Genomic DNA, 20,424 nt, shown 5'->3' with positions numbered 1-20,424 from the left:
TGGAAATAGAATGGAACGCAAATAGAATCGAATGGAAATAGAATGGAACGGAAATAGAATGGAACGGAAATAGAATGGAATAATATATACCTCTTTCTTCCTCAGTATGACCTGTTTCTGTAGAACCTTGACAGCATACATACTTCCACTCTGTCTGTGTCTCGCTAACACCACCTACAACAAGATAAAGACTTCACCAACACAACAAACACACACCGGCCTACTCATAAACACACACACACGTAAAGGGACACACACACTTGCTCCCACCTTCCCAAAGCTTCCTTTGCCGATGACCTTCAGGTATTGGAAATCAGAAGGCTTCACCCTGGTAAACATGACAACAGAGCAGCATGAGTGTGAGCACGAAGCCTCCAGCGACGCCCTCTAGTCAGGAGCAGCCAGAGTCTCCCTCCTGTCCGGAGCAGCCAGAGTCTCCCTCCTGTCCGGGGCCCGCTGCGAGGGTCCCCGGTTGGTGGTAAGGGTCCCCACTCCAGAGGTGCCACCTAAGTGGGCCAAGACTAAGGTGGAGCGGGGTCCACGTCCTGCACCAGAGCCGCCACCACGGTGAAATGCCCACCCAGACCCTCCCCTATAGGTTCAGGTTTTGCGGCCGGAGTCCGCACCTTTGGGGGGGGTACTGTCATGCCCTGACCGTAGAGATCATTTTTATGTCTCTATTTTGGTTGGTCAGGGCGTGAGTTTGGGTGGGCATTCTATGTCTGGTGTTCTATGTTGTCTATTTCTTTGTGTTGGCCGTGTGTGGTTCTCAATCAGAGGCAGCTGTCTATCGTTGTCTCTGATTGAGAACCATATTTAGGTAGCCTGTTTTCCCACTTTGAGTTGTGGGTGATTATTTTCTGTTTAGTGTTTGTCGTCACCTTACAGAACTGTTCGTTTGTTGTGTTGTTGTTTTGGTTAGAGTGTTCATATTTATTAAAATAACGTAATATGAATACTTACCACGCTGCACCTTGGTCCTCTTCTCCTTCTCCCGACGACGTGCGTTACAAAATCATCTGTCCTCGGTTGCAACACTCACTACTGATTTCCAAACTGCCTCTGGAAGCAATGTCAGCACAAGAACTGTTCGTCGGGAGCTTCATGAAATGGGTTTCCATGGCCGAGCAGCCGCACACAAGCATAAGATCACCATGCACAATGCCAAGCATCGGCTGGAGTGGTGTAAAGCTCGCCGCCATTGGACTCTGGAGCCGTGGAAACGCATTCTCTGGAGTGATCATGCTTCACCATCTGGCAGTGCAATGAATGAATCTGGGTTTGGCGGATGCCAGGAGAACGCTCGCTGCTCCAATGCATAGTGCCAACTGTAAAGTTTGGTGGAGGAGGAATAATGGTCTGGGGCTGTTTTTCATGGTTCGGGCTAGGCCCCTTAGTTCTACTGAAGGGAAATCTTAACACTACAGCATAAATGACATTCTAGATGATTCTGTGCTTCCAACTTTGTGGCAACAGTTTGAGGAAAGCCCTATTCCTGTTTCAGCATGACAATGCCTTCGTGCACAAAGCGAGGTCCATACAGAAATGGTTTGTCGAGATCGGTGTGGAAGAACTTGACTGGCCTGCACAGAGCCCTGACCTCAACCCCATCAAACACCTTTGGGATGAATTAGAACGCTGACTGCGAGCCATGCCTAATTGCCCAACATCAGCACCCGACCTCACTAATGCTCTTGTGGCTGAATGGAAGCAAGTCCCAGCAGAAATGTTCCAACATCTAGTAGAAAGCCTTCCCAGAAGACTGGAGGCTATTTTAGCAGCAAAGGCAGGACCAACTCCATATTAATGTCCATGATTTTGGAATGAGATCTTCGAGGAGCAGGTGTCCACATACTTTTGGTCATGTAGTGTACCTGTTATTGACAATGCTTTATGACCCTATAATAATGCATTATAACAGTTGTCGAGAAAAGGTGTTAGGCCACCGAATTCCATTAATAGAATTCCATAGAATGTCAAACTTACCAGTAAAAAATGACACAAGCCCTTTCATTTTGGCATAGAACATACTGCGCATTGGCTGCATAACGCCCATCTGGATGAAATAATGAAGTCCAGTGAAAGGAGCGAACAAACTGAGATATTCTTTAACTCTGGTGGCTGTGGTCTGAAGAGTTCAGCACCACTGACAGCGCGCGCTCGGCAGGCAGGCTATTTACAACAATCCCACACGCTCTCCCGTCAAAAGACCTCTCTGACTCTCTGACGTAGGCCTAATTGAGTCCAAGGCGCCCCTGGCACCCCTGTAGGCTACATTATTGTGCGTTGGGCTCAAGTCACTCATCCACTAAATCCTGACAGGGGCTCCAGCGTGCCCCGGGTGTACTGTCGAATCAACGTCCTGTCAATGGAAAACCTTCTAAAACTTTGTAGGAGCTCTGCATGGACAGACACTGTGCTACTGCTTTGGGGAATGTGTGTGTGTGTGTGTGTGTGTGTGTGTGTGTGTGTGTGTGTGTGTGTGTGTGTGTGTGTGTGTGTGTGTGTGTGTGTGTGTGTGTGTATGTGTGTGTGTGTGTGTGTGACAGGTCTGTATTCTGTGTGTGCCAAAGAGTGTATCAATATTACATAATATAATAAAACAAATCATGTAATTCATTACATAATATGAGTTTTTTCCCAAAAGGCTGTATATCAATTTTCATAAATGTTGGCAAATTAACTTTTATTGTTTAAAGAACGTATGAAAGATATTGGTGTTTTTTCACTATAGATGACATAGATGGCATCATGAGAAAGGAAAATTATGTGGATTTATTGAAGCAGCATCTCAAGACATCAGTCAGGAAGTTCTGACTGATGATCTGATCTGATCCGGAATTTTCCAAGCTGTTTAAAGGCACAGTCAACTTAGTGTATGTAAACTTCTGACCCACTGGAATTGTGATACAGTTAATGATAAGTGAAATAATCTGTCTGTAAACAATTGTTGGAAAAATGACTTGTGTCATGCACAAATTAGATGTCCTAACCGACCTAACAAACTATAGTTTGTTAACAAGAAATTTTTGGAGTGGTTGAAAAACAAGTTTTAATGACTCCAACCTAAGTGTATGTAAACTTCCGACTTCAACTGTTTATATATAAATATATATATATATGCTTTGAATCAATACAGTAATATGAAATCTGTATGTAAATCATTTACATTTGACATTTTAGTAATTTAGCATAAGCTCTTGTCCAGAGCGACTACAGGTAGTTTATTCATCTTCAGGTAACTAGGTGAGACAACCACATATCACAGTCTACAGGATACAAACATTCCATTCCCGCTAAACAATGGATATACTGTACAGTGTTTTGCAAAAAAAAGACACATTTTAATACACACCTACAATCTATTAATAAAAAAAACTGAGAAAAGTAATATTTTACACACACATGAAAAACGTGAAAAATGTATGGAGATAGAATTTTGGAAATAAACTCTTCATATGTAGCCAGAGAGAGAACTTTCTGAATCAGACACCGTCTAGACTCTAGTCAATAGGTTCACACTGTCCTAACGAGAAAGTACATACATGTTACCCTAACGAGACAGACAAATGGGAACACGCATTGCTCCAACGATGACAACACCAACAACACACTCTGCCCATCGCACAGAGGAAGACCATCAGAAAGAGACAGAGAGAGAGAGGGGTGGGGGAGACCAAAACAAAAGAAAATGTGTTAACATTGCCAAAGCAAGTGAAGAAGATAATAAACAAAAGTGAAATAAACAATAAAAATGAACAGTAAACATTACACTCACAAAAGTTCCAAAAGAATAAAGACATTTCAAAGACATTTATCTCTCTCTTTCTCTCTCGACCACTCTCTTTCTTTTTTCTCTCTCTAATTCTCTCTCCCCCTCTATCTCTCTACCACTCCTTTTCTCTCTCTCTTTCTATTTCGCTCTCTCTTTCTCTGTCTCTCTCCTTCTTTGTTTCTCTCTCCCCCATCTCTCTTTCTTTCTCTCTCTCTCTGTCACTAGTCTCTATATTTGGGGCAGTGGAGTTCAAGGGACAGTCAATGCTGTTGTGTCTTGGTTACTGCAGCAGTAAGATGACACTCAGAGAGAGAGGCAGAGGAAGTTACCCCATCCTATCACCCCCCTGACAGAGAGATGGTTGGGGGGTCACCCCATTAAGAGTCAGAGGAACCGGTCTTTTCTGGTTATAACTCACCATCTTACTCTATATAACCTCTGACCTTGGTAACCTACTGGCACAGCAACTGGTGACACTACACATTGTAACACGTCCGTAACCCTCCAACATCTCACAGAGAAGAAGCACTCTCTTTTGACGACACCACAACGGCCACTCTCTGGATTGGGCAAAAGGGACACACCTAACATTGGTTAGTGGAATAGAATCGGGTTTGTTAGTACTGGGCTGGAACACAAGCCTGCTGCATACACTGTAGCTCTCAATCGCTGAATTTCAGAAAATCCCTTTATGCTTACATCCATGCAATGCTGTTCATGGAGGGGAGTGAGCAGGTGTTCATGAGGGAGCAAGTGTCCATGAGGGGGAGTGAGCAGGTGTCCATGAGGGGGAGTGAGCAAGTGTCCATGGGGGGGGGGGGTTGAGCAAGTGTCCATGAAGGGGTGTGAGCAAGTGTCCATGGGGGGCGTGAGCAAGTGTCCATGACGGGACATAAGCAAGTGTTCATGGGTCAGAGTGAGCAAGTGTCCATGAGGGGATGCGAGCAAGTGTCCATGAGGGGGTGTGAGCAAGTGTCCATGAGGGGGTTGTGAGCAAGTGTCCATGGGGGGGAGTGAGCAAGTGTCCATGTGGGGGAGTGAGCAAGTGTCCATGGGGTGGTGTGAGCAAGTGTCCATGAGGGGGTGTGAGCAAGTGTCCATGAGGGGGTGTGAGCAAGTGTCCAAGGGGGGTTGTGAGCAAGTGTCCATGGGGGGGAGTGAGCAAGTGTCCATGTGGGGGAGTGAGCAAGTGTCCATGGGGTGGCGTGAGCAAGTGTCCATGGGGGGGAGTGAGCAAGTGTCCATGAGGGGGTGTGAGCAAGTGTCCAAGGGGGGTTGTGAGCAAGTGTCCATGGGGGGGAGTGAGCAAGTGTCCATGTGGGGGAGTTAGCAAGTGTCCATGGGGGGTAGTGAGCAAGTGTCCATGTGGGGGAGTTAGCAAGTGTCCATGGGGTGGCGTGAGCAAGTGTCCATGAGGGGATGTGAGCAAGTGTCCAAGGGGGGTTGTGAGCAAGTGTCCATGGGGGGGAGTGAGCAAGTGTCCATGAGGGGGTGTGATCAAGTGTCCATGGGGGGGAGTGAACAAGTGTCCATGGGGTGGCGTGAGCAAGTGTTCATGGGGGGGAGTGAGCAAGTGTCCATGAGGGGGAGTGAGCAAGTGTCCATGAGTGGGTGTGAGCAAGTGTCCATGGAGAGGGAGTGAGCAAGTGTCCATTCTCTGAAGAATGGTATGGGATAAGAAGCCAGCCCTTTCCTACTCTTGGGCAAAGTACAGGGGTGGCCAACACAAATTTTGATTATTTTGGATTTTAAAAAACACTCCAGGCCACTCTTGAAAGTCTTAAACAAGATAGAAAGTATGTTGAAATTATAATGAACCTACACTATATATTTATATCAATTATAATGGACCTACACTATATATTTATATAAATTATAATGGACCTACACTATATATTTATATAAAATATAATGGACCTAAAGTATATATTTATATAAATTATAATGGACCTACACTATATATTTATATAAATTATAATGGACCTATACTATATATTTATATAAAATACAATGGACCTACAGTATATATTTATATAAATTATAATGGACCTACAGTATATATTTATATCAATTATAATGGACCTACACTATATATTTATATAAATTATAATGGACCTACACTATATATTTATATAAATTATAATGGACCTACACTATATATTTATATAAATTATAACGGACCTACACTATATATTTATATAAATTATAATGGGCCTACACTATATATTTATATAAATTATAATGGACCTACACTATATATTTATATAAATTATAATGGGCCTACACTATATATTTATATAAATTATAATGGACCTACACTATATATTTATAAAAATTATAATGGACCTACACTATATATTTATATAAATTATAATGGACCTACACTATATATATATATATATATTTATATAAATTATAATGGACCTACACTATATATTTATATAAATTATAATGGACCTACACTATATATATATATATATATATAAATTATAATGGACCTACAGTATAGATTTTCAAATAACTCTCCCTTTTCTGGCCTGCAAATTGATTTTGACAAACAAATCAGTCTCACCAAAAATCTGTGCGGCCCTCGAACCAAAAAGTTTGCCCACCCCTGTCCTATGTGGGCCGAGTGTCTGCGGATTTTTGCTCCTCCCTTGTACTTGATTGATCAATTAACGCCATTGATTAGTTAGGATCTCCCATCACCTGGTTGTCTACACAAATTAATTCGACACGAATTGAAAGAAAATAACACCCGCTTCAGCAGTACCTTGTCTTCCCTGTAGATGGCAGCAGGACCCCAGAGAGGTTCTATGGGAGTAAATTACAGGCTGCATCTCAGGCTGTTACATATTCTGTTAGGACACAGACCGGTACATTGATAGTAATATGATTGTCTCGAGCAGATAAGAAAGTCACATTTTAATTGGGGATGTAATTAGACAGGTTTCATTCTCTTCATCTGCCCTGGAATGGAAAAACTGGAAATATCTGACTTTATGGATGAGTACAGATGAACGAGGAGATGAGACAATGAGATGGAGTCATTAGACTATTGAGATAAAGGAGAGGAGACAAGGAGATGACGCTGCCTTAGGAGAGGAAGCGAGCCCCTGACTGGACCATGGATGAGCCTCCTCACGGCAGGACATGTGGAAGCTATACTGAGGCACCATTCGTTTTCTCATATGAATAAGTAACCTAGGCTACTTCAAGGAAGGAAGGAAAGAATGATGCGTTCCCAAAGTAGTTCAATGAATAAAACCGGAGGAACTCCACTCTTTTGCGGACCTGCCAAGAACCTAGACCGAGTTTCACTTTCACATCTCTGGAAGTTGAGCTTTTTTTCAAAGTATATTCCACCCCTTGTTCTGGTGAATCAGAGTGTCACTCTACAGTTCTGCGTGAACAGATTACATGATATATTTTTCCTCTGATGAAAGAATATGATCTGCTGTAGCCGACAGCGGGGGTGGTTGAGGACCAGAACACGCATCCATCAAGGCGGGAGCGCGCATTGTGAAGAGGCGGGGCAGCGGGAATATCTCTTTCCGGATATTTACCGATGTTTACCTCCACCTGCCCGCGCGACGCGCCCAGTTCCAAGGTTTTTAACAGCGGTAGTATCAACGGACATGACAAAGTTCCCAAATCCAGGACTACTGAGGTATTTTAACTGATCTTCTCAAGCTAGATTGTGTGTGTTCTCATAACAATCCTCCAGGATCAACTTGATATCTGAAGTGAAGTAACGTTAAAGTTGCTGAATGGCATGTTGAGCGTAGCAGCAGAAGAACCTATAACATTAGGCTACGTTTATGTTGGTCGTTCATAGAGCCTACTTAGTTTAAAGTCCACGTCGAGGCTGTATGTTTCAAATAACGTCCAATATACTATATGGTAGGTTCTTATTCTCCGTGTTAATCATTGCGATACACAAGTTTTATCGATAACCGAGATGACGTTGCTCACAAGTTCGCCAATGCAACCAGGAGCAAGTCTCAGGCCTAGCTGATACACTTTAAATAGGCAATGTTGTATACCAATACTGCCCACTCAACAGTCTAGACTTGGCAAAAAACTCTGTCCTAAAATGGTTTAGGCAGCTCAGTTCTACCTGGTGTTAATGTCATTATGGAAAATCAGGCGTGAGAGAGTGCTCTACTCACTGTAATGTATTCAGAGTGAGTCCAAACATTAACGTGTGTGAGAGAGAGAGAGTGGCCTACAAAAAGACCTGGCCCACTCCCCTTAGCCTACATTAACAAGCACACACACAGCTGTTATTAAAAGCATGGGTTAGTGAGTTGATGACCAGTAGAACTGGTGTGTAAACAACACTGCAGCCCGTGTGTGTGCATGTAGAGCTGAGATCAGTTCCTAGGCCTGTGGATGGACTAGCTTGTCTCTGACAATATTTAACATTCTTATCATTCAGCAGTCTACACAGGGCGGAGGAGAGAACAGGGGGAAAGGACATGTTCAGACTCTGGACAGATAATAATGTATTACCAACATACACACTGCATTACTCATTGTAGCATGATACTGCTTCACAGACACACAAATTACTCACTGGGCGTGTGTGTGTGTGTGTGTGTGTGTGTGTGTGTGTGTGTGTGTGTGTGTGTGAGAGAGAAGTAGAAAAGGGGCTGTTCACTGCAGACGATGTCATCCTTAGGGAGGGGCTAAACTACATGAGCAGATATCATCACAGTTTCCAGAGTCTGGAGGTGTTTCATTAAGATGTGTGTTTTATCTCTCCCCAGGTTGTGGAGATGGACTGAGGGTTGTGTCAGTGTGTGTGAGTGAGTGAGTGACGCGTAATTCAGAGTGCAAAGACACAGAGAAACCCGCAGGGGGAACACACAGCCATAACGGGTACCTCCCCAACCAACGCGGCTTTGCATACGCATCCCTCTATTGATTTGAATGTGTTGACAATTGGAGAAATAGCTTGAGCTGCATTGAGAATTACAAAAGTATGAAGGCCAATGGTCCAATATTCTAGAATACTGCTGTGCGTGCACATTTTGGACTCGATAGACGTGTGTGTGTGTGTAAGAGTTTGAGTAACCCGCGGTAACAGACATGCCCAAACCTGATCTACTGTGTTTGGTTCAACTACTGGACAACACTATCCAGACCTTTACAGTCAACGTGAGTACACACAGTCCTGAGTAGAGTGGGAATGATAGACCGGGAGACTCAGATCTCAGCTTCCCATTGATCTCAACACACAACCTTGACCTGGAGAACACACTCACTAGAAAAGCTTTACCAAAACACACTGTACTGCAATATCTCACACACACACACACACACACTGACTGACTCCTGGTATAAGCTGTGTTTTGCGTCTCTCAGAAGCAGGATGCAGGTGAGGTTTTGCTGGAGCAGGTGTGTAATCAGCTGGGTCTGCTGGAGAGACACTTCTTCAGTCTGCAGCTACGAGACTCCAACACCACCATCGTCACTCAAACACACTCTCCTGTGAGTAGCTACACTAACACAACTCAAACACTCTCCTGTGAGTAGCTACACTAACACAACTCAAACACACTCTCCTGTGAGTTGCTACACTAACACAACTCAAACACACTCTCCTGTGAGTTGCTACACTAACACACTTAGTCTATACTCTAAAACTCACACAACAGATGGTGAATGTAACATCATGTCTTTGATTAACATAGTTTGTCTTGCAGAGGTGGCTGGAGGCCAACAAACCACTGAAGAAGCAGCTGAAAGGTAAGAAACACTAAATGAGACCTTGGCCTGAGCCCAGTGACGTCCTACTGTTTAGCCTGAGCCCAGTGACGCCCTACTGTTTAGCCTGAGCCCAGTGACGCCCTACTGTTTAGCCTGAGCCCAGTGACGTCCTACTGTTTAGACTGAGCCCAGTGACGCCCTACTGTTTAGCCTGAGCCCAGTGACGCCCTACTGTTTAGACTGAGCCCAGTGACGCCCTGCTGTTTAGCCTGAGCCCAGTGACGCCCTGCTGTTTAGCCTGAGCCCAGTGACGCCCTGCTGTTTAGCCTGAGCCCAGTGACGCCCTGCTGTTTAGCCTGAGCCCAGTGACGCCCTGCTGTTTAGCCTGAGCCCAGTGACGTCCTACTGTTTAGCCTGAGCCCAGTGACGTCCTACTGTTTAGCCTGAGCCCAGTGACGTCCTACTGTTTAGCCTGAGCCCAGTGACGTCCTACTGTTTAGCCTGAGCCCAGTGACGTCCTACTGTTTAGCCTGAGCCCAGTGACGCCCTACTGTTTAGACTGAGCCCAGTGACGCCCTACTGTTTAGACTGAGCCCAGTGACGCCCTACTGTTTAGCCTGAGCCCAGTGACGCCCTGCTGTTTAGCCTGAGCCCAGTGACGCCCTGCTGTTTAGCCTGAGCCCAGTGACGCCCTGCTGTTTAGCCTGAGCCCAGTGACGCCCTGCTGTTTAGCCTGAGCCCAGTGACGCCCTGCTGTTTAGCCTGAGCCCAGTGACGCCCTGCTGTTTAGCCTGAGCCCAGTGACGCCCTGCTGTTTAGCCTGAGCCCAGTGACGCCCTGCTGTTTAGCCTGAGCCCAGTGACGCCCTGCTGTTTAGCCTGAGCCCAGTGACGCCCTGCTGTTTAGCCTGAGCCCAGTGACGCCCTGCTGTTTAGCCTGAGCCCAGTGACGCCCTGCTGTTTAGCCTGAGCCCAGTGACGCCCTGCTGTTTAGCCTGAGCCCAGTGACGCCCTACTGTTTAGCCTGAGCCCAGTGACGCCCTACTGTTTAGCCTGAGCCCAGTGACGCCCTACTGTTTAGCCTGAGCCCAGTGACGCCCTACTGTTTAGCCTGAGCCCAGTGACGCCCTACTGTTTAGCCTGAGCCCAGTGACGCCCTACTGTTTAGTCCAGTGTGCATTTTGATAAATTATAAATGTAAGATTGAATTCTGTGGAAGGGGTGAGGGGATTGTGGGGGTCATATTAAGGTCAGGGGTGACTGATTATTAAAATCAGGGGTGACGGTCGGATTATTAAGGTCAGAGGTGACGGTCGGATTAAGGTCAGAGGTGACGGTCGGATTAAGGTCAGAGGTGAGGTCATTGGGCTGTGTCTAACAGCGTCTCTGTCCTACAGGAGTTGTCTCTCCATTCTACCTGACCCTCCGAGTCCGATTCTTCATCTCAGACCCCAACTCTCTACAGCATGGCCAGACCAGGTATGGACATGGGGAGAGATCATGGTCTCGGGATGAGGTAGCCCTGCCTGCCACTTCAAATTCACTGGAACCTTTGGCCCAATAGGGAATTTCCTTTTGGTCTAATGGTTAAGAGGTTGGGTTCTCCTATGGGAGACCTGGGTTCAGAGCCCCTGTGTGTGTGTACCTGTAGATTATGTAGAGTGTGTGTGTACCTGTAGACTATGTTGAGTGTGTGTGTGTACCTGTAGATTATGTTGAGTGTGTGTGTGTACCTGTAGACTATGTTGAGTGTGTGTGTGTGTACCTGTAGACTATGTAGAGTGTGTGTGTGTGTACCTGTAGACTATGTAGAGTGTGTGTGTGTACCTGTAGACTGTTGAGTGTGTGTGTGTGTGTACCTGTAGACTATGTAGAGTGTGTGTGTGTACCTGTAGACTATGTAGAGTGTGTGTGTGTACCTGTAGACTGTGTAGAGTGTGTGTGTACCTGTAGACTGTGTAGAGTGTGTGTGTACCTGTAGACTGTGTAGAGTGTGTGTGTGTACCTGTAGACTATGTAGAGTGTGTGTGTGTACCTGTAGACTATGTAGAGTGTGTGTGTGTGTGTACCTGTAGACTATGTAGAGTGTGTGTGTGTGTGTACCTGTAGACTATGTAGAGTGTGTGTGTGTGTGTACCTGTAGACTATGTAGAGTGTGTGTGTGTGTGTACCTGTAGACTATGTAGAGTGTGTGTGTGTGTACACCTGTAGACTATGTAGAGTGTGTGTGTGTGTACACCTGTAGACTATGTAGAGTGTGTGTGTGTACCTGTAGACTATGTAGAGTGTGTGTGTGTACCTGTAGACTATGTAGAGTGTGTGTGTGTGTGTACCTGTAGACTATGTTGAGTGTGTGTACCTGTAGACTATGTTGAGTGTGTGTACCTGTAGACTATGTTGAGTGTGTGTGTGTACCTGTAGACTATGTTGAGTGTGTGTAACTGTAGAGTGTGTGTACCTGTAGACTGTTGAGTGTGTGTGTGTGTGTGTACCTGTAGACTATGTAGAGTGTGTGTGTGTACCTGTAGACTATGTAGAGTGTGTGTGTGTACCTGTAGACTATGTAGAGTGTGTGTGTGTGTACCTGTAGACTATGTAGAGTGTGTGTGTGTGTACCTGTAGACTATGTAGAGTGTGTGTGTGTGTACCTGTAGACTGTGTGTGTGTGTACCTGTAGACTATGTTGAGTGTGTGTGTGTGTACCTGTAGACTATGTTGAGTGTGTGTGTGTGTACCTGTAGACTATGTTGAGTGTGTGTGTGTACCTGTAGACTATGTTGAGTGTGTGTGTGTACCTGTAGACTATGTTGAGTGTGTGTGTGTACCTGTAGACTATGTTGAGTGTGTGTGTGTACCTGTAGACTATGTTGAGTGTGTGTGTGTACCTGTAGACTATGTTGAGTGTGTGTGTGTACCTGTAGACTATGTTGAGTGTGTGTGTGTACCTGTAGACTATGTTGAGTGAGTGTGTGTACCTGTAGACTATGTTGAGTGTGTGTGTGTACCTGTAGACTATGTTGAGTGAGTGTGTGTACCTGTAGACTATGTTGAGAGAGTGTGTGTGTGTCATTAGCTTGTACTGTACATGTGTGATTCAGATAATAAGTCTCCTCTACCATCCTTTGTCTTCAGACATATGTACTTCCTCCAGATCAGGAGTGACATCAGAGAGGGCAGGTCAGACACCACGAGCTCCCACCTACACATGCATTCCCTCTTACTCCACCTAGTGGTGTAAACAATGTGACGTTACATTGAGAAAGTGTGTGTCCTGCAGGTTGAAGTGTCCTCTGAGTGCAGCTGTGGTACTGGCCTCCTATGCTGTGCAGTGTAAGTTACACTCTTCTGTGGTCTTTTTAGTGTGTTGTCTGTCTGGGGGTTTAACATAATCTGTGTCACCCCCCTCTCTCTCTCACCCCTTCTCTCTCTCCTTCACCCCTTCTTTTGCTCTCCCCTTCTCTCTCTTTCTCCGCTTTCTCTCTCTGTATTGTAGCTGAGCTAGGTGACTACTCCCCAGACCTTCTCCCTGGTTACCTGTCCAAAAGCCACTTCCTCCCGGAGCAGGATGATGACTTCCTGTCTAGAGTGGAGGCTCTGTACCCAGGGCACAGGTACACACCCACACCCAGGCTAGGCACGTGTACAGCACCCCCTAGCCTACTAGAGGACATGGTGGCGCTGTTGGCATAATGCTGATACCAACCTATCCTACTCATGTGCTGTTTCAGGGGGCTGAAGCAGAGTGATGCAGAGCTGTGTTTTCTCAACACAGCAAGAACTCTGGAGCTGTATGGAGTGGAGCTACACACTGCCATGGTAAGTACCTCCATATGTCTCCTTCTGACTCACCCTCGTCTTCCCTCTTCTCACTCTCATGTTTCTATCTCTTTCTTTCTTTCAGGACTCCAACAGTTCCCCTCTATTGGTGGGATTGGCCTCAGGGGGCGTGGCTATCTTCTGTAACATGATTTGCTCCAGTTTCTTCCCCTGGTGAGCACCTGGACTTCTGATCAGACACACACACACACACACACACCGCACGCAAATACACACCCTGAGTGTGTATTGTCTCCTGCAGGGTGAACATCATCAAGATATCCTTCAAGAGGAAACGCTTCCTTATGCAGCTCAGACGCAAACATGTGAGTCCTGATTGGCTCAAAATTGTGTTCTGCTCTCATATTTGCTGACCTTAGTGTTGTCTTCATAACCTGTGTGTGTGTTCCAGGGGGAGACGCAGGACTGTGTGGTGAGCCTGGTCCTGCCGTGCCCCAGGGCCTGTAAGAACCTGTGGAGGTCATGTGTGGACCATCACTGCTTCTTCCACACCAACCTGGCAACCTGTAGCCCACACCACACCAACCTGGCAACCCAGATACACAACAAGCTGCTCTCACAACACTGGGCCTTGGGCAACACTAAAACAGACAGGCAAGCATGCACACACACACACCCCCCATCATTAACACTATCTTTCTTTTACTCATCTGCACACACACACTCTCGTCTCCTCTGCAGTGGTCCAGTGTGTAAGAAAGTGATGGGTGGGATGGAGTGGAACCCAGCTCTGAGGGGATCCACCTCGTCAGAACACTTGGAGACCAAGAGCCTACCTTCCCGATCCCCCCCGCTCACACCCAACTGGTACTACCCACACCACAGCCTCACACACTGCTACAGCAGGAGATACCATGTAAGGGGTAGCTGTGACTAGGGGTAACTTCATCGTACATTGTCTCTCTCTCTGTTAGGCGGAGTCCTCGTGTGCGTCATGGCGCCCGTAAACCCCGCCCCTCCTCAGTGGAGCTAAACAATGACCTGCGAGACGTGTCAGAGGGGGAGGATGTCTTTTACACCTACAGGGTCTCCCTCAGCAGCAGCCAGGAGGGCACGCCTACACACAGGTCAGACACACACACACACACACAATTTCATACTGTGTGTGTATCAGTGTAAAGTACATTCTCATGTTGGAGTCAGTTCTGAACACAGTATCTATCTCAGTGTTTCTGGCACTCACAGCCAAGGAGGCGGATGGTCGCAGGTTGATGACATCGGCACAGGAGAGGAAGACATTAAGGACACCTCTCACTACCGGGACAAGGTCAGTTACCCAGACAGACAAGGGTGTGATCATGTAATTGTGATAAAGTATCTCATCTGTGTGTGCCAGACTCAGTAAACTCTGTGTTGCAGCGTGCTCTGGGGGATGGCGACCTGCTATTGGTGCGTCTCGCTCCTGATCACGACGGAAAGTTTGGTTTCAATGTCAAAGTGAGTCTCCCCTTCAATTAATCACACACCTACTCTCTTACATGCAGTACCATCCCTGTATCCCTGACTGTTCCTCTTCTCAGGGTGGCGTGGACCAGAAGATGTCCCTGGCCATATCCCAGGTCAACCCTGACTCCCCTGTAAGTGACATGTTCTGGTTTATCTGTGTATATAATGCATTTGTAAACAGTACTTTAGATTAATCCAATGTGATTTGACTTGTTGATGAATTGATTGTAGGCGGGGCGGGTTGAGCCAAGGTTGTTGGAAGGTGACCAGGTCGTGCTGATCAACGGTCGTGACATCTCTGAACACACGCATGATCAGGTGGTCATGTTTATAAGAGCCAGCAGAGAGTCCCACTCCAGAGAACTGGCTCTGCTTATACGACGCAAAGGTAACACACACTAGAGAGAGCAAGAGAATGGGCCTGCTAATCAGATACTGATGCAGATAACACTGTGTGTGTGTTTAGGTCCAGGGCGTGTGGCCCCCCTGCTGCAGTTTCCCTCTGCCCTGTCTTTGACTGGCCAATCACACGGTGAACCACTGCTTCTACCTGGCCAATCAGAACAAGGCCAGACACTTGAAGAGTCCATGAAACAACTGGAGAGGGGGATCCAGACAGGCACTCTCACCTTCCACTTCGAGGTGTGTTTTAGTTAGACAACAACACTATGAAAGGGACTTGCTTGTGTGTTAAATGTAACAGATGCACTTTGGGAATAACTTGTCAACAAGACCTGCTGTTGACAATCCAGACAGAAGAGCATGGTGAGTGATGGTGGTGATGTGTGTGTTGTAGAACCTGTACATGAGGAAGCCTGGCCTGTCAGTAGCCTGCGCTCGTCTCCCTGAGAACACAGACAAGAACAGATACAAGGACGTGCTGCCCTGTGAGTACACACACCATCTCACACACAGTTGTGTGTCCTAGTAGGAGTGACTCGACATACCAGTGCCAGTGTACCCATCTTCCCTAATGTCCTGAATGTGTGGAGCTGGAGGACAGGACACTGGTGCTTTGTTTGTTGAGCTGGTACAGGGGTTTGGGTGGGTCTGGAGGGCCCTGGTTGTGACTCCATCTCTAACTCTTTGTTCTGTCAGACGACGTCTCCAGAGTGGTACTTCAGGACCAAGAGGACTACATCAATGCAAGCCACATCACGGTCAGTACACACTGTGTTTAGTGTTGTCCTTGTTGGCTTGTGTTTGTTTATAGTCATGCTGTGTATGTGTCTCAGGTGGTGTCCCCAGGGTCTGGTGTGTGTCTGCGCTACATTGCAGCTCAAGGACCGCTGCCTCAGACCTGCACTCACTTCTGGCAGAGTGTGTGGGAGCAACACACACACACCATCATCATGCTCACCACACTCACCGAGAGAGGACGGGTATGCACACGGACCTTCTCTCTCTTTCAAAGAGTGAAACACACATTACTGAATGAGAATGGGTACAGCACACAGGTTTACCAAGGTCCCAGGCTCATTGTGAGTCACCGTCTGCGTCTTTGCCTGCCTGTTGCTTGGTAACCTGAAGCTCTCACTGATTGATTGTCTTGCTGATATTCCACAAGTGCCCTGGTTTATCGCATGCAAACACACACACATACATACATTCAGGCTGACAGTCAGTTTCCACTCATCTCCTGATGTAATATAAGTACTGGCCCTGAGAATGTCCTGAGATGTTTGGGAGAACACAGTGAGTGAAGCACTGACTCAGAAATATGAAACACAGCTCAGTAAAATAATATTTCTCAGAGCTTAAAGATTACAACCTCTATAGTAAATCAATATTAATGAATGTCAAAATTAATTGTGTGTTTGTATGTGTGTGTTTCAGACTAAGTGCCACCAGTACTGGCCACACCCTCCTGAAGTGAGGGATTATGGGTACCTGAGGGTCAGCTGCCACTCTGAGGAATGCAACCTGGCCTACGTCACACGCCAGTTCACCCTCACACACACACAGGTAACACAAAAACATGACCTAGCTCACATAAGAGGAGGTGTGTGTGTGTTCTCCACAGGAAACATTGACCAAACTATCCCCATCCAGCTCCACGTGTTTCTGCTTCAATTGGCATTGTTTATTTACCTTTGCACCACAGAGGTTAATATAGAACATGTTCTCCTGTACAATAATAGCCTGCCAAAGAGTACATACACACACACAACACTACACTACTGTGTAGACCCATCTGTTCATCTGGCTGTCAGTTAATCCCTGCATGGACCACAGGCTGGACAACACTCCTCCATCTCTCCCTCTACTCTCTGCCTCTCTCCATCTTTCCTCTCTCCCTCTACTCTCCTCCTCTATCCATCCATCCCTCCATCATCACAGTAACTAACGCGTTACCATACCCTACACTTTTCTCAGTTTCTCTCTCCTCACATATCATCCATCTCTCCCATTACAATTACATATCCACATATCCAAGTTAATTTTTGAAAATATATTTTATGAGAGACAGATGGGGGAAAAGTGTGTGTTCTGTCAGCTGTTTTCTGTCTGTTTTTCCTAAACGTGTGTGTGTTTCCAGCTGGGAGAGGAGCGTTCGGTGACCCACCTGCAATATGTAGCATGGCCAGACCATGGTGTACCTGATGACCCCTCAGACTTCCTGCTGTTCATCACCTCTGTTAGAGAGAGGAGGACAGGAGACACACCACTTATGGTGCACTGCAGGTACACACACACACACACACACACACACTAGGGTTACAAGATTTATAACACCTCATGTATGTTGTTGATGTAATTGCAGCGCAGGGATTGGGCGTACAGGTGTTCTCATTACCATGGAGACGGCATTGTCGCTGTTGGAGAGCGGTCGACCTGTGTTCCCTCTGGACATCATCAGGACGCTCCGAGACCAGAGGGCCATGATGATCCAGACCACGGTACACACGCGCCTATACGTCTAACCATTAGCTACTCCTCCCAAGATCAGCATTGAAACCCTAATGACTATGTCTGCAACTTCCTTTGGTATGTTTGTTGTATGTGACTGGACTGTTTTTGTTTGTGTTCAAGTGTCAGTTCCGGTTTATGTGTGAGGCCATCCTGCGTGTCTACAGAGAGAGAGGAGAGCATTCTACAGCACCACCCTCAGCACTGCTAACGGACCATTAACAGGAGGATGGGGGGACAGCTAGCCCCAGCACTAGGCTAACAGGAGAAGAGGACTGCTAGCCCCAGCGCTAGGCTAACAGGAGAAGAGGGCCGCTAGGCTGTAGCCTTAGCCATAGCATTCCACTAGCCTTAAGTGCTCGACAACAGCTAGCCTTCTGTTGCTACAGCACATAACGAGCCATAGTGCCGAATGTGCTCAGCTAGTCCGATCCTTATGTTAGCCATAGAGCACCGCTAGCAGGGAAGGACTATGTACTATAAAGGTCTCTCTTTTTTCTTCTCTGGGACCAAAGTGCTACTGTATGAGTGACTGAAGACTGTATCTCAGTTCCTCCTGAGTGGAGGCTATATAGCCTTCCTAATGGAGCCCGCGGCTAGTTCCTCCTGAGTGGAGGCTATATAGCCTTCCTAATGGAGCCCGCGGCTAGTTCCTCCTGAGTGGAGGCTATATAGCCTTCCTAATGGAGCCCGTGGCTAGTTCCTCCTGAGTGGAGGCTATATAGCCTTCCTAATGGAGCCCGCGGCTAGTTCCTCCTGAGTGGAGGCTATATAGCCTTCCTAATGGTGGCCCACGGCTAGTTCCTCCTGAGTGGAGGCTATATAGCCTTCCTAATGGTGGCCCACGGCTAGTTCCTCCTGAGTGGAGGCTATATAGCCTTTCTAATGGTGGCCCACGGCTAGTTCCTCCTGAGTGGAGGCTATATAGCCTTCCTAATGGAGCCCGCGGCTAGTTCCTCCTGAGTGGAGGCTATATAGCCTTCCTAATGGAGCCCGCGGCTAGTTCCTCCTGAGTGGAGGCTATATAGCCTTCCTAATGGAGCCCGCGGCTAGTTCCTCCTGAGTGGAGGCTATATAGCCTTCCTAATGGAGCCCGCGGCTAGTTCCTCCTGAGTGGAGGCTATATAGCCTTCCTAATGGTGGCCCACGGCTAGTTCCTCCTGAGTGGAGGCTATATAGCCTTCCTAATGGTGGCCCACGGCTAGTTCCTCCTGAGTGGAGGCTATATAGCCTTCCTAATGGTGGCCCACGGCTAGTTCCTCCTGAGTGGAGGCTATATAGCCTTCCTAATGGTGGCCCACGGCTAGTTCCTCCTGAGTGGAGGCTATATAGCCTTCCTAATGGTGGCCCACGGCTAGTTCCTCCTGAGTGGAGGCTATATAGCCTTCCTAATGGTGGCCCACGGCTAGTTCCTCCTGAGTGGAGGCTATATAGCCTTCCTAATGGTGGCCCACGGCTAGTTCCTCCTGAGTGGAGGCTATATAGCCTTCCTAATGGAGCCCGCGGCTAGTTCCTCCTGAGTGGAGGCTATATAGCCTTCCTAATGGTGGCCCACGGCTAGTTCCTCCTGAGTGGAGGCTATATAGCCTTCCTAATGGTGGCCCGTGGCTAGTTCCTCCTGAGTGGAGGCTATATAGCCTTCCTAATGGTGGCCCACGGCTAGTTCCTCCTGAGTGGAGGCTATATAGCCTTTCTAATGGTGGCCCGCGGCTAGTTCCTCCTGAGTGGAGGCTATATAGCCTTCATAATGGTGGCCCGCGGCTAGTTCCTCCTGAGTGGAGGCTATAGAACTAGGCCTTTTCTAGACTAGAGAGATTGACTGGTCTCTCTGTATTGTTGGGAGTGTTGAGGCTTTCGGTGGATTCACAGTAGACGAACACTGCCAGAGCCACCACACACTACCCCACGCTCCACCTTCCCTAAATTATTGACACACTGAATAAACACACTGACATCTACTTGGAGCTCTTTGTTTGTTGATGTAGTTGATGGTATCTTACATTCTGAGTGAATTTTACAGATGAAAGATAATATGTAATATCAGTTTCAGGTCCATTGTTATGTATATTTGTGGTCTGTGGAGTTGCCTGTACATATCAAACATTGTAGGAGTTGAGTCCTACAGGCTGCAGTGCAGTTAGACCCCATTTAAACACATTCCTGTTACCTGCCCTAGATGTCTGCATGCTCCAGTTCAGTGCCAACATAAGTCCCAGACCATGTTGTACAGTCTACTGATATCATAGAAAGATTTGAGGGGCATAGTAGCCATTACTACTAAACAACCAAAGCAGGCAGATATCCGGAGTGAGTAAAATTAATATATTTGTTTTAGGAGAGGTGAACTCTCTGCACTTTCACTGGTGTGTGCGTGTTTCTTTCTGCCTGAATCCCTCGGCTAAACCATAATCCTACCGGTTTGTTCTGAAATTGCATCATTTTTTGCTTGTCCTCAACATTACATTGTCCCTCTTGTTGTTTGTCCTTCACCGCGCTGGCCGTGGTGTCGCCTCTGGCCGACAGGGAGCGCTGCTTCGCTGACACAGCCTGGCCCCAGTATATATAAAAAAAAAAGTTTGTTCTGCGTTGTTTTTACGCAGGCGCAAAGCATGCTGTTTGTCCAGTTTCTCTGGTTGACTTACCTGTGAGGTGGAGCAGTTTCGGTTCTTCGTGAGAGGATTAAATAATACCGACCACGGGTTTGGGTAAGCGCGTCCCGGGAGACTATAACCTCATTCCTCG

General features: G+C 46.9%; 1 long non-coding RNA gene across 1 annotated transcript; it reads right to left on the bottom strand.

Annotated features, from left to right (window-relative positions):
* Positions 1 to 95: 95 nt before the first annotated feature.
* LOC129857039 (uncharacterized) lies at positions 96 to 20,402 on the bottom strand. The gene is made up of 3 exons (XR_008759853.1): positions 20,325 to 20,402; positions 964 to 20,229; positions 96 to 328 (listed from the first exon to the last, which is right to left on the bottom strand). It is a non-coding gene; the product is annotated as an uncharacterized LOC129857039 (long non-coding RNA).
* Between the last annotated feature and the right edge of the window lie 22 nt (positions 20,403 to 20,424).

This window comes from Salvelinus fontinalis, chromosome 6 (genome assembly GCF_029448725.1).
Source record: "Salvelinus fontinalis isolate EN_2023a chromosome 6, ASM2944872v1, whole genome shotgun sequence".
Lineage (NCBI taxonomy): Eukaryota > Metazoa > Chordata > Actinopteri > Salmoniformes > Salmonidae > Salvelinus > Salvelinus fontinalis.
The sequence above is the reverse complement of the archived record's forward strand: the minus strand, read 5'-3'. Positions and strand labels throughout refer to the sequence as shown.